Source organism: Bacillus rossius, chromosome 1 (assembly GCF_032445375.1).
Source record: "Bacillus rossius redtenbacheri isolate Brsri chromosome 1, Brsri_v3, whole genome shotgun sequence".
NCBI lineage: Eukaryota > Metazoa > Arthropoda > Insecta > Phasmatodea > Bacillidae > Bacillus > Bacillus rossius.
Window position 1 is genome coordinate 81,732,014 of NC_086330.1, and position 14,397 is coordinate 81,746,410.

At 36.8% G+C, this 14,397-nt stretch overlaps 1 protein-coding gene across 1 annotated transcript in view; it reads right to left on the bottom strand.

Moving 5' to 3' along the window:
* LOC134538522 (ATP-binding cassette sub-family C member 4-like) overlaps window positions 1–14,187 on the bottom strand; it is a 91,729-nt gene extending 77,542 nt beyond the window's left edge. The window contains exon 1 of the mRNA XM_063379917.1: window positions 13,986–14,187. The gene's annotated coding sequence lies outside the window, so the exon portion shown is untranslated. The remainder of the gene's footprint in view (window positions 1–13,985) is intronic.
* Window positions 14,188–14,397: the final 210 nt, after the last annotated feature.

Consider the following 14,397-nt stretch of genomic DNA (forward strand, 5'->3'; position numbering starts at 1 on the left):
ATTAATAAAAAAATTAAAAAAAATAAAAAATGCATAAATTTCTGGCTTGTACAAGAACTCTATCTTTGCTCAACAATGATAAGTTTACAAGCTAGCAGAAACTGTTTATGCATTTTTTTATTTTTTTAATTTTTTTATTAATTTATTTTTATTTTTAAAATTTTTTCTTGTAATTTTATGATATCAAAGAAAACATGTGGTGGTTTTCTCTGTGTGCTTCCGATTAATCTGGTCAATATTATGATGGTTTTCTCCGTGTGCTTCCGATTATTATTGTTAATATTATGGTGGTTTTCTCTGTGTGCTCCTGATTATTCTTGACAATATTTTGATGGTTTTTCCCGTGTTCTTGCAATCATTCCTGTGGTTTCTTCAAGTGTTTCTGACTATTCTGAGAAACCGCTCTCTGCGTGGATTTTTTTTGGTCTAATGAGACATGTCATTTTATTTGGAGTTACATTTAATTCGATAATTTCTGCTACTAAATCAAAACTTGCAATATTTTTATCAGGTGGAATTAACAAATATCATTACTCAGTCAAATTAATATTACGCCATGAGACATCTGTGGAGCACAAACATGCAAGACGAACTTCCTTTTCCTTGGAGTCTAGCGAAGCCATCCTTCTTTTGCGATCGTTAGTGAGCATCCCGCATCCCGCATAAAAGAACTAAATATTATTTACCTGCAAGCAACATGTGGCGACATCTGTTGTTGAAAAGCAGAACTACATGCGTAAAGTACTTTTTCATGAGATATATTAATTCTCGCTGATGAAATATTAAAAAATTTCTATTTAAGTATTTAATCTAATTTAAAACACTCAATTGGTATCTGGCATTAGTCTCAGTAACTAATATGCTTTCCGATTTGGGATCTGACGCTGTATCGAAAGAACATAGGTGTAAGTTTTGCAGTAAAGAGTTTATCTTGAGAAAGAATAAAAGACAACACGAGAAGAATGACTGTGTTAAAAATCCCCTGCACAATATGATAAGTTGTGTTCGATGTAGCAAGTCGTTTACGCGGAGAGAGAGCCTAAAAAGACATGGCAGAACTTGTAGCGCCAAGCTTGTGTACAAGCTAGAGGACAACGATGAATCTACTAGCCTAAGGAAGAGTGATCTGCATTACGACAATAATTTTCTTGGCTCTTCCGATCTCGACAAAGAACTTAAATTGAAGAAGGTTGATGATTTACGGAAGAATGAAGACAATGGAAGAATCCTTAACGTGAAAAGTGAGAATATATTCCAGCCGAATTCAAGTAGATCTTTCCTACTTTGTAAAAATGATGGACTCCTAAAAAGGAAGCATGAAGACGATGAAGACACTTCAACATCATCAACATCGAATTATTACGGTAAATTGGGTGAAGACGATTCCTTCTACGGTGATTGTTACAGTGACTCCGAGGCTGTTGACAAAGACATAGACTATGATGAAGCACCTAAAGCTGCCAAGATCGAAGAATGTGGTGGTGTCCTGAGACCGAAACGATGGAAACGACGTGATATATTAAATAAATCTGATCAAGCTTGTGATGATCACCGTGTCAAACATGAAAGTTACCCTGAGGTTGGTGGTAAAACGGAAGACACCAGAGATCATAATATTTATTATAAAGGTGCAAGGAAGATGGTGGTAGAAGAGAATGATTACACATCATGGAAAGATCCAAACATATTGGTTGACCGGCTAAGACTTCTACATGGTTCGCTTTGTGCAGGAAACTATTCGTGCATCAAAGAAATATCCTTCATACTCAAGGAACTGAGGAATGCTGGCTACATACAATAATGACTTGTTTTACTTGCATTTGTATAATGTAAAGCAATAAAATAAATAATTTAAATTATAAGAATGTAATGTTTTTATTTCTTGTATTATGATTTCTTACTAAGACTTAGATCTCGTAACTTGTGCTTCCTTTTTGCCTTTTTTAGTTGATGGAGCTTCCAAATGTGCTTCCTTATTCGATGATGCATCAAAAATGTGCTGCCTTTTCGTTGGCGGTGCTTCCAAATGTGCTGCCTTTTCGTTGTCGGTGCTTCCAAATGTGCTGCCTTTTCGTTGTCGGTGCTTCCAAATGTGCTGCCTTTTCGTTGTCGGTGCTTCGAAATGTGTTGCCTTTACGTTGTCGGTGCTTCCAAATGTGCTGCCTTTTCGTTGTCGGTGCTTCCAAATGTGCTGCCTTTTCGTTGTCGGTGCTTCCAAATGTGCTGCCTTTTCGTTGTCGGTGCTTCCAAATGTGCTGCCTTTACGTTGTCGGTGCTTCCAAATGTGCTGCCTTTACGTTGTCGGTGCTTCCAAATGTGCTGCCTTTTCGTTGTCGGTGCTTCCAAATGTGCTGCCTTTTCGTTGTCGGTGCTTCCAAATGTGCTGCCTTTTCGTTGTCGGTGCTTCCAAATGTGTTGCCTTTACGTTGTCGGTGCTTCCAAATGTGCTGCCTTTTCGTTGTCGGTGCTTCCAAATGTGCTGCCTTTTCGTTGTCGGTGCTTCCAAATGTGCTGCCTTTTCGTTGTCGGTGCTTCCAAATGTGCTGCCTTTACGTTGTCGGTGCTTCCAAATGTGCTGCCTTTTCGTTGTCGGTGCTTCCAAATGTGCTGCCTTTACGTTGTCGGTGCTTCCAAATGTGCTGCCTTTACGTTGTCGGTGCTTCCTTATTCGATGGTGCATCCAAAATGTGTTGCCTTTTCGTTGGCGGTGCTTCCAAATGTGCTGCATTTTCGTTGTCGGTGCTTCCTTATTCGATGGTGCATCCAAAATGTGCTGCCTTTTCGTTGGCGGTGCTTCCAAATGTGCTGCCTTTTCATTGTCGGTGCTTCCAAATGTGCTGCCTTTTCGTTGTCGGTGCTTCCAAATGTGCTGCCTTTTCGTTGATGGTCCTTCTATTTTTAATGTTGTTTTGACTCTAGTATTATTGTAAATGGTTCTCGATTTGACTAGCGTATTATTCCATACGGTGCATGTATATAAGTGAGTCCTAGACAGCAGGTCGCTCAGTTTGTTACTGACGTCGTCAGTGTAAGGATCACCTAGTTTGTTTCTTCTGGTGCATTAATCACGTAATTACCTGTTCTTGCGAACTCGATGGCATCTTTACCGACTTTAACGACGAACTCGATGGAGGTTGTACCATCGACTGCGGGAACCTTGACGTCAGCGTCGACGATGGTGGAGCAGATCCCGTTGGCAACGTCGATGTCAACACTGGAGGAGACTTCAACAGACGTGGTACCGCCAGCAGAAGAGACTTTAATGCCGCTAGTGCTGGCTGCACAGGGAAACTCGGCGAACGCTGGTTCGCCATCAATGGAGACTTCAATGGATGCCGAATCGACAACAACTAACGAACATCGGTGCTGTTACTGCGACAAGATTTTCTCAAACAATAGCAATGCTCGGCGACACGAGAGGAGCGAATGTGTCAAGAACCTATATCGTAAAATGTTTGTTTGTAAGAAATGTCATAAGCAGTTTGCCAGAAAAGATAATATGAAAACGCACATGAAGGCATGCAAAGGTCCTGCTGTGCGGCAGAAAGTAAAGGTTTCGTCGCAACAACGATGCATCGATGTGCATAAGAGAATGCCTGGAAATAGTACTACTGCGGCAACGTCAGTATCTGGATCGGGTCTGAAAGGTTCGTCTTCATCACCACGGTATCCTTGCAGCTACTGTGATACGTCGTTCGCATTTGCTCATGATGCACGAAGACATGAGCGGAGCAAATGCACGAAGAATCCATCTCGCATGAAGTTTCGATGTGATGAGTGTCATGAATGGTTTACTAGAATTGATAATTTGCGACGACATGCGAAAAACTGTAAAGGTGAAGTCCGTGTGCCTACTGCTGAACTACCTGCAGAAATTTCGACTCCTCGGTTTAGGTTGAAGGCTCGTGAGCGTACAAGCAAGAAAACCGATGTGCAGCAACCGATTGGTATGACGTCTGAATAGGAAAATAAACCTAAGACTGTGTTCGGCGCATTACAAGTGAACGATAATGGTTTCTACTTGGCGCAGTCTGCATTTCGTGGAACATTGAAGGACTACTATTATTTAAATACGTTAGGTGAGTCGAAAGACATTTGTAATTTTCTTGACGATATCAGACAGAAGATAATCAATCAGCTTACTGATGATGTAGCAACAAACGGACCTTTGAAATATAACTTGTGGTTGGACTGTATATATGGAAAGCCATATCCGTTCGATGACAAAGTGAAGAAGTGTGCATTCAAGACATCGGCTGCAGTAATTTACAGTTCTAACGATGTGAAGCAAACTGTTAAAAACGGTATCCAGAAACTCTGTCAAGAAGAGGTGGACTATGTCTGTAAAGGTTCTGGCTGGACTCTGTCTAGTATAAACCGATTGGAGATAAGAATTAGTCATTTCACACCGCTGCGGAACTAAATGATTATAAGATTGCTGGCTTTCGCAAATGATCCTGTAGTAGAATAGAAATTATGTAATAAATATTATGTTTGTAAAAGAACTTGTGGTGTTTAATTCCTCGAACCTGTTACTATTATGTTAAATTGATGTTATATTTCCTTTTTTTTTGCATCGTCCTATATCGTACCAAGGACCTTAGTCGACCTAATCAATCAGTATATAGATTACAAATTTATTTAATGAATTTTGGAATTTTTCCCGAATTTCTAGCTAAATAATTACGGATTTTCAAGATGGCGGCCAAATGACAATATGTCGGGTGTCACAGCAATAATAAATGATTACTGCACTCTAGCGGATAAGAATTAAACTAACATGGCGTCAGCGCACTCTCGCCGACGATACACTGATGATGGCTTCCAGCAGACGAGGACAAGATGGCGGACATGACGTCATACTACCTGACGATATATATATATTCTTTGAAAAAAAAAGTGGAGGGAGTCAGTATGCCTGCAGCCACCGCGGGGGTAAGGATCGGTCGCCATTTTTATTTTTTTTTGCACTCGTCAGGTTTGAACCGAGGACTTCGAGCTCCGTGTCGTAAATGTTTGTTTTTTAAATATTTTATTAAAAATTTTTTTATTTAATTTTTTTATAATTTTTAAATTTTTTTCATTAAAATCGGATAGTAAATTTAAAGATGGCGGCCGTAATGGAAATTGCAACGATGACGTCATAATTCAAAATGGCGGAATGTTCGAGAAAACGAAATGACGTCATCCAAGATGGTGGATTCAAGATGGCCGTCGGGGTCAAGGTCCAAGGTCAAGGTCACATCCTGATAGAGGCTTAACTGAGGCTTGAGTTAAGGATGCTTAAGCCTCTATCAGGACATTTCTAGCCGGTGGGATTTTTTAGGAATAAAACGGGAAATTTTCCCTCGAAACGGGAATTTTTCCCTCGAAAACGGGAAATTTTTTCTTTAAACGGGAAATTTTGAGTCATTTTGAGTCAATTTTGAGGAATTTTGAGGAATTTTTGCCGCCGTGACGTCACAAATCCAAGATGGCGGACACCGACACCACCACCACAGCCTGAAGCCTGTTTCCGGATGCCCTATTATATACTACTTAAGTGAGCGTCACTCGCTTAGGGAGTGCGAGTAACCCAAGAGACGAGTGACTGCAAACAGACGAGTCGACGACCACCCAAGGAGTCCTGAGCACGACGACAGACGATGGGATGCTACAGTCCGCCCACAGCGAGCGGCACTGGCTCGGATAGTCAGCAGGCCGAGAGGGAGACGTCGATGACTACGAGGTGACGAGTCATCGCGGCATCGCGCGGGGTTGGTTTGAGTCCCGGTGCGAGAGGCTGGTTGGTGTCTTTGAGCTACGACGAGGACGGCAAGTCGTCCTGGTGCTGACGTCACGTGGAGGTCAGGCACTTTCTCGCTTTCCGTAGCCGCGGCGAGCTAGGACGGTGAGTTGTATGGATTATTGAACTAATAAGTTCCGGAGTGAGGCCGGCAATTGCTGGCAGGTGACCACAAAACAAGGCAGTGCCGATGGAGATAGTTACCGTGTACCCGGCGGTGTTTACACTAGCACGCAAGCTAAGGAATTAATCATTTGAAACGTTGGTCAATAATTTAAAAACGAGTTTTTTTGAGAATGTTTGTGAGCTGTGTCTAAAGGGCAGTTGTAAATAGCCATTACTTAATTGAGCGTTGTTTTACAGTTCTCGCTAATATTTCAACTGTCTATGCTAACAGAAAGACAAGGTATCACTTATAGTAACTTATGCATTTGAGTAAATGCCTACTTAGAATTTTAAGCCCCACTTTCATGTATGAATTGTTATTGAGTGGATGTGATAGTGCTTTTGAGGCCTATCATATCATAATTGTGTTCACAGTTGGTCGACAAATACGGTCGTGTGGACGACATTGCGAGGTACAGAACGCAGGAGTATCCAGGTAGCATGAACTAAATCTCATAATTTATGCTCAGTAGCTCGTTCAGTGTGTCAATAAGTGTCTTGTTTGAACTAGTGTGTTGCATGTAAACACCATCGCATATCATATCCCGATCCGTAGAGAATAATTCTACACTGAAATAAGAGGTGAGCTAGCCAAGAAATATATTTTATTCTGTTGGCCTGTTGCATGGCTGTTTAGTAGTGTCTGGGGAGGGAGGGGGGATTATGTGTCGTTTTCTTGGTGAGAAGAGAAAGTAAAAATTTGGAGCAAAACTTGCTCATGTTTAGAAAATAAGCCGCAATTTAATAACAAAAGTTTTGCAAATATTTTATAAACCACATTGACACATCAATTTCAGAAGAAGTGAAAGCCCTGATGTATAAATTCATTAATTATTGTATCAGTGGTTTACGCTTATTATTATCTTATTATTTATCTTATTATTCATCTACAGGTGTCGTGCCTGTGCATGTTTCAAGCGTTCCAGATACATACAGGTTCCACGTGCTTGCTTTCTTACATAAAGCATCGCTATACTTACATAAGTGCCTCTCAAACCTGTTCCCCATATACTGCCCTTAATTCATAGGCTAATTTTTGGCCTTATTCATCCAGTGATTTTCCACAAGAAAATCTTAATTTTTTTTAAGTTAACGTGTTAAATTAAGCGCCAAAAAGGATATTATGTTTCTGTTACTACAGCGTTTCTTAAAGTTTTTCTAATTAATGTGGAATATCAAATCTCTAAGTCAAATATTTGATTGCATGCCAAATCTGTAGAGATGGCGTTAGAATTATAATACATATAATATATGTGGACTATGACCTATAGTGATGAAAGGGGTAAATATATGGGCACTTTGAAAATAAATAAAATTAGATTTAATATTTGGTAAGATTAAAACAATTGTGACCGATTGCTATTAATATTAATTAAAAATTAAAAGCACCATAAACACTATTACTCATATTGTAACTAAAGATTTAAATTAAATAAATACTTCTTGATAAAATAGCTCGGGAATCAAGATTTGATTGAATTTTGAAGGTTGATCTGAAATGATTACAATTAAAAGAATTTATAAGTTAGTAACAAATGTTATGCAATACATAATGAGTCACATACGCAGCCATATGAGGTTGTGCCCTAGTGCGAGGCACTTGTATGATATATGGAGGTGTCGGGGGAAAAAGTAAAGGCTTATGAAGACAGGTCATTCAACACACGTTGCTACAGATCGTTATACCGTTAGTCGTCTCGGAAGCTCACAGTCTTAGAACAGAGATCGTTATGTCAATAATAAATATAAGAGATAAATTAATTAAACAAATAAAATCAATCATGTAAGCATGCTCAATGCTTACACTTATTTCTTTAGTTTTTTTTTTCATTTTGGAAGGTACAAGTTTTCTTTACATGCAGCAATTTATCAATTTACACACACAAACACACACATATATGTATACATACATACACAGCTAAGGAGATTGTTTGAATACTGAACAAACTTTTTCATTCATTATGATTAATAAAACTAAAAAAAATTGGTTTTCGGTTAAAAACATATTTTGCAGCATTTTATCAAATAAATATTATTAAAATATTTACTGGAGATAAAAATACATTTTAAAATTAAAATGTTTCCTTGTAATGACTCCAAGTCCAAGAACCCTGAAGAGAAACTTTGGGGTTCTGACCATAGATTAAGGAGGCGATAGATCAATCTTGTCTTTTACGCATAAGGCCATCATTAGCTCTCGAGCCGCTCACATAACTGCCATATTCAGCTTTGAGGGCTTGTTTACTAATTGAGTTCCAAAAAATATTAGATTTGGTTTAATCTATTTAATGTTAGGGAGTGATATGAATGAGAACACGTTTAAATGCACTGGTTACGAGAACGTTAACACTTACTGCATTCAGAAAGTGACACGAGTTTCCATAACTTCAACAAAGACTCAGATGCCGTTTGAAAAGCAGCTTTCAAAAACTTTCATCCGTGCAGCTTGCAGGGTCTACATCCAGTGGCGTACGCGGGGAAATAGGGAAGTTGAAAAAAAAATTGCAACCTCTCAAGGCAGCATGTTATTTTGGGCGAGTGAGAAGCCGGGTCGCCTACGGCTACTATTGCAATTACCTACAAATGACAGTGTTTAAGTGCCAACAATAATGTGAGTATTTTTGTTTATTTCATTTTTGAGGTTATACATCCTATGGCGCGTTATGAAAAAATGAAGGGAGTGAATTTTTGACGCGACAACGTCTAATAAATGGATGAACGCCGGCTGCACACACAAAAAAGTGTCCCACTACGGATGTCCCACTACGGATGTATTCTGTTTGCTCATTGTACGCATGCGCGGCATCTCTCTTCATGCTCATTGTACGCATGCGTGGCATCTCTCTTCCACTCGATTGGAACAACCATCGATTTGACTTTTCAATCATATTTTCGTCGTTTGAATTATTAATATTATGTAATTTAAAGATCGTCCACCGATTTTCAGCACAATCGGTACGGTTATTTAAAAGTAATGTTGAAAATTCAAATACGTTTTGAACCAACAATGGTGTTTTACAGTTACACATAATAATTCAAATTAGCCTACACCCGGGATCTTTTGCACAATGTTTTTAAAAAATATTTTAACACATTATAAATAAGTTTGGTGTATTTGGGATGCGTATTTGTTATAAAATCGTGTTAATATTATACCCCTACCGTGAACAAAGTTTTTATAAATATTTATATAAATATATAAAACATTATTGCTTTAGTATGGCCTCGTAGGCGTGTGGTTAGCCTACCTCACTCTTAATCTATAGGTTGTCGGTTCGAAACCCGGCAGCCGCGAAACTATTTTTTTACTTGTAAAAATAATTTATGGCGCACGCAAAATTTCAAAAGTAATAAATATATTTAAATTAATGAATGCAAATAAAAGTAAATTTATTAATTCAATTGCACATTTCATTTCACTCCTTTGTATCCATACAAAATAGTGATAATTCAACCAAAAATGATTCAATTTTATTCATAAAAGTATGCAGAGGTAGATTTTATCATGAAAAAAATTGAAAAATTAAAAAAAAAATTCTTCCTCAAAGAATATAATATTTTTAATGCCTAAATGGTTTGGTTGCAAAAACCTATTACGGCTCAGTCTCAGGCCGAATATGATATTTCCTTTTCTTCTGGATCAATCATTTCATCAATGTTTTGTTATGACGTTGTCACGTTAAACTATCGTCCGTAAACCGACTTTACAGACAACCAATTGTTTTTTTTTTTTTGGAATAATGTGCGTACTACGCAACGAAATATTAACAGGATGAAAAAAAGCTGCATACAAATAAAAATTACATAAGTGCTTTAAATAATACACTTTAGTGATTGATATCGAATACTGGTCCATATATTTCAAAACATTTATTTATTCTGGATATTAGTGTTTTAATATGTGTTTATAAACCATTTCAAGAAGTGTAATTTTGTGTGTGTGTGTGTGTATGTGTATATATATATATATAGACATATATATATATATATATATGTTCCTGTACGTGTAACTTATTTTCATTATGAATTATTCCAATATGATTTAATAAATAATTAAAATTAATAAATAAGAATATAAATTCAAAATATTTATTGAATTTTATTGCTAATTAAAATTTATCTCAATTTTTTTATAAATGAAATAATTAATTTTATACGTGAGTTTATATTAATTTTGAGTACTGGGTATTTATTAGAATTTTTTTGATTGAATTCATACTTTAAAAACAAAATTTATAATATCCTTCTGGTCCTTTTATTATTTTATTTATATAAATTATTTGCATGCATAATTAAAGTTAGTTTTTTATTACGCCTAGTATAACTTCTAACGCGCGTCCGTAAGAAGTGCACGTTCAAGTCCTCTCCCCCCCCCCCCCCCCCCCCACCGGCCCGTACGCCCGATGTCTACATCCACCACAGCTGCAGTCTCGGAGCCACCGCCCCTCGAGGTTTTCCTCGTGCCTAGCGCGTGGCGCAAGTCCGGCCGCCGCTGTAGCGTGCTCCGCGGCTTGTGCAAGTCGGCTGACATTGCGATTAGCTCAAGGCTGAGGCTGGGATGGACGCGGGTCGGGGAAAGCGCCGGGTGTCCCAACGACGAGGCGCTCGCTTGTTTGCCGACAGACCGGTACCTCGCGGCTTCGAGGCTGTTCGCAGCACACATCGATACATCGTTGGAATTGTATCAGTGAAAATTAAATACTTGTTTGGTAATATCGATTCATCGTGTTATCAAAATGACGAAACTTTACCCTTTTTTTTTTAATTATCATGCAATTAATATTTAAGCATTGCGTCGCTTAACTAACAATACCCCATGATTAACATTCCAGTAACTTTACAGGAGAGTAAAAAATACTGCTTATTTTCAAGTAAGTATAGTGTGTATTTAATTTAATGTTATATTTAGTTTATAATAACATTAGGAATACTTTTTTATTAATTTATAAAGCAAAGGAAACAAGCTACACCCTTTCTTTAACTCCGCTTGAAGCCACACAGCAAACAAGAGCCTACTGCAGTGTCTTCTTTGTGTATTTAGGCGGATCCATTTTTATGTATGGTACTGCTATCTCTAGGAATTTTACAGAAAAAAATAGAATCGGCGGATGAGAAACGTCCGCTAAAATGCGTTGAAACAAAAAAAGGCAATTTTTTTAAAATGTCAGGCAGAAGTGTTTGCTATGTAACAATATGTAACATTAAGTTCTTGATATGTCTGATCTTTTATAAAGAAATTACCTAAAACCCACAAGTTTAGGTATTAATATAAAAAACCTTATTTGCCAAATTTACAAAATATTAATAGTAAAATGAAAGTGTTTTAAATAATATTTACTCAATGAATTTCTACATATCAATATGTTGCCTGCTATTCAGTATTTACACTGTAAGGATGTAGAAGTGACTTGTTATAATATATTTTTTCCCCTCAAATTATGAACGTATAAATGTGTAAAATGTTATTTTATGCCAGTTAGATACTGTAGGGACAAAATACCGATACTAAAAATAAAATAGTCTATAAATATCGAAACAAAACTATCGATAATTTGACATGAGACATCAATATTTCCGATATCTTGATATATCATTGCCATCCATACATGAAGCATCATTGCACTTCGCGCATAGCCTGTCACAGTTGTACTCAGGAAGTCAAAAAGCTGGTGGTTTGTGGGCTGCCCATAAAACTGTTCGCATTAATATATATATATATATATATATATATATATATATATATATATATATATATATATATATAATTAGATGGTGCCATCCAATACCGTTCCTGAGAAGAAAACAAGTATTCAATCTTAGGTCGGTGTTAAAGGAAATAAATCTTAATTAAACTAAATTTGATGTACTTATCATGATGGTACATATCAACAATAGATTGGACATATCAACAATGATTATTTTACCTAGAGTTAAGGCACAATATTTTTAGGCTAAACGACTTAGGCACAATAACATTGTGCATAATGATTGTTAGTTTAAGCTAAACAGCTGTTAGGTATAATAACATTATGCATAATGACTATTGGGCTGAAATACTTTAGGAACAGTAACAATATGATTTAAAACTATTAGGATAAACGACTATTAAGCTAAACAAGTGTTAGACTAAACGATTTTAGTCTATATTACACTACGCAGAATGCTGTTAGAATAAGCGACACTTCAGTTACACGCTTGTTTAGCTAAATGACTTCAGGCACAATAACAATATGCATAATGACTTTTAGGCTAAACGAATGTTTATTTTTTAAGCTGCAATATTAAGCTAATTTACTTTTAGGCTAAACGACTACTAAGCATAACTACTACTAGGTTAAACGAAAGTCTTAGATGTTAAATGAGTTACAAGAATTAGAAGAGAAAAAGCTTTTGGGCAAACCAATGTCCGGCAAAACGACGTTATGAAAAAGACGGACCTGGAAAGTGAAGTAAAATTATAGCGTTTTAGGGAGATTAAATTTTAGGCACTACAAAATTTTTCGTAACGACTTCTACGCAAAACTACTGTCGGGGTAAATGACCTTCCGGCAAGATAAATAAAATGCAATAGTTTTAAGTATGGGTTGCAAGGTAAACCTGTGCTAGCCAAAAACTTTGATATAAACGTTTGTTGATGAAAGTAAAACCTTTTACAACCAGATAGAGCCGACCTTCGAAGTGACGTCTGGCTTCGAGTAGCGGGTGAGGCATGGGCGTGCGTTTATAGCGTCTAAATTGTCAAAGTCAGTGGAACTGTCGAAAGAAATATCAAACCGCCAAACAGAAAAAAAGTAATGAATTATTTGGGGCGTTTGTGAAGGGCTGGTAACTTATGCATAACTCCGTGGTAAATACTTCTTTTTGTAAATGTAACACAATATTCATGTAAAATTACAGATTAATGTAAGTGTGTAGATTTGCATGAAAAAAAAAATTGTATCACTACAAATATTTTGTCCGCCGTAATACTGGATTCGGATTCTTACCCGGGTTTTGTGTTGTTCCAGTACCTCCAATAGTTAAAGTTGTATGTAAACCGTTTTCTGAATAACTTTCCAGTATTAATTGCGCATATTAATAAGCATAATATAACAAAATAAAATAAAATTATTGAATTGTAATATTGGATTATCTATTCTTTGTTTGAAAAAAATGCTTGAATGAAACATTAATTAAAACATAAAATTAAGCACCAATTTTTGAAACAAAATACTAAGTATTATCTTGAAAAACATATTTCATATAAGCAAAAATAACCATAGCCATGTGTTGTACAAAGTTACATTATCTTTCTTGTAGTATTACAAATTTTTTTTGGCACCTGGTTTCCAAAGGAATCTTTTTGTAAAAGTACAAAAAATATAGTTGCGTGTACTTATGTACGCGCGTTAGATTTTATACTTGATTGGCGTAATAAAAAACTTACTTTTTTTTTGCATGCAAATAATAAATAGGAATAAAATATTTAAATGACTGGGGTGATAATATAAATACAGTTGGTAAAGTATAAAGTCAATGAAATAAAATAAATAAATACTAAGTATTCCATACTGATATAAACACGCGACAAAATTAATTATACTTGTAAAATATTCGAGCTAAATTTTAATTAATAATGAGAATCAATAAACGTGCTGAAGCTTCATTCTAATTTATAAATGTATCATTAAATAATGATTTCATTATGTATAATTTATCATTTAAATAAATTATACATACGGGAACATTCCCTCACTGATATAAATACAATTGAAAATCACTTAAAAAATGTTTACAAACACATTAAATTTATATCACTAAAATTCACAATAAATAAATATTTTTTATTTTATTTTATGGACCATTATTTAGTATCAATCACTTAAGTATATGGTTTAAAAGCACAAATATATATATATATATTTTTTCTAATTGACCTTTTTTTTTTCTTCCTGTGAAAATTTTGCGGCATGACTCGCGCGCATCGTAAACATTCACTGTAATGATGTTGTTTATCCGTAAGGCGCCTAAAGGAGAATGACTCGGCGCGCCTTACCTGGGCGAGGGCCCGCTGCGCTGCTGGTTGCCGAGGTCCGGGCTGCTTCGTCCTCCGCGGCAGCAGTTGCGCGCTCCGCTCCAGCCGGCAGACTGCCTCCCGCCCCGCCGCGCGCCAACACGTCACGTACGGTCCCCGCCCGCTGATTCACGCGTGGCGGGGCGCGGGCGTCACACTTCTCCTCCGAAACACATCGTCGCTTAGCGAACAACACTTCCCGAATGACTTTTTATTTAAATTTAGTTTTTTTGTTCCTTCGTGGAAACGTCAAGCGTTCCGCGTCTTCTTCGCAGAGTGAATTAGCAGAAATTTCCTACAGAATGCGCTGCTCTGGTTCAGTTCCAGCGTGACGCATAAAGTTATTTAAGCTCTCCTGAAAATAAAAGAAAAATTGTCATATGGTTGGTGTTTA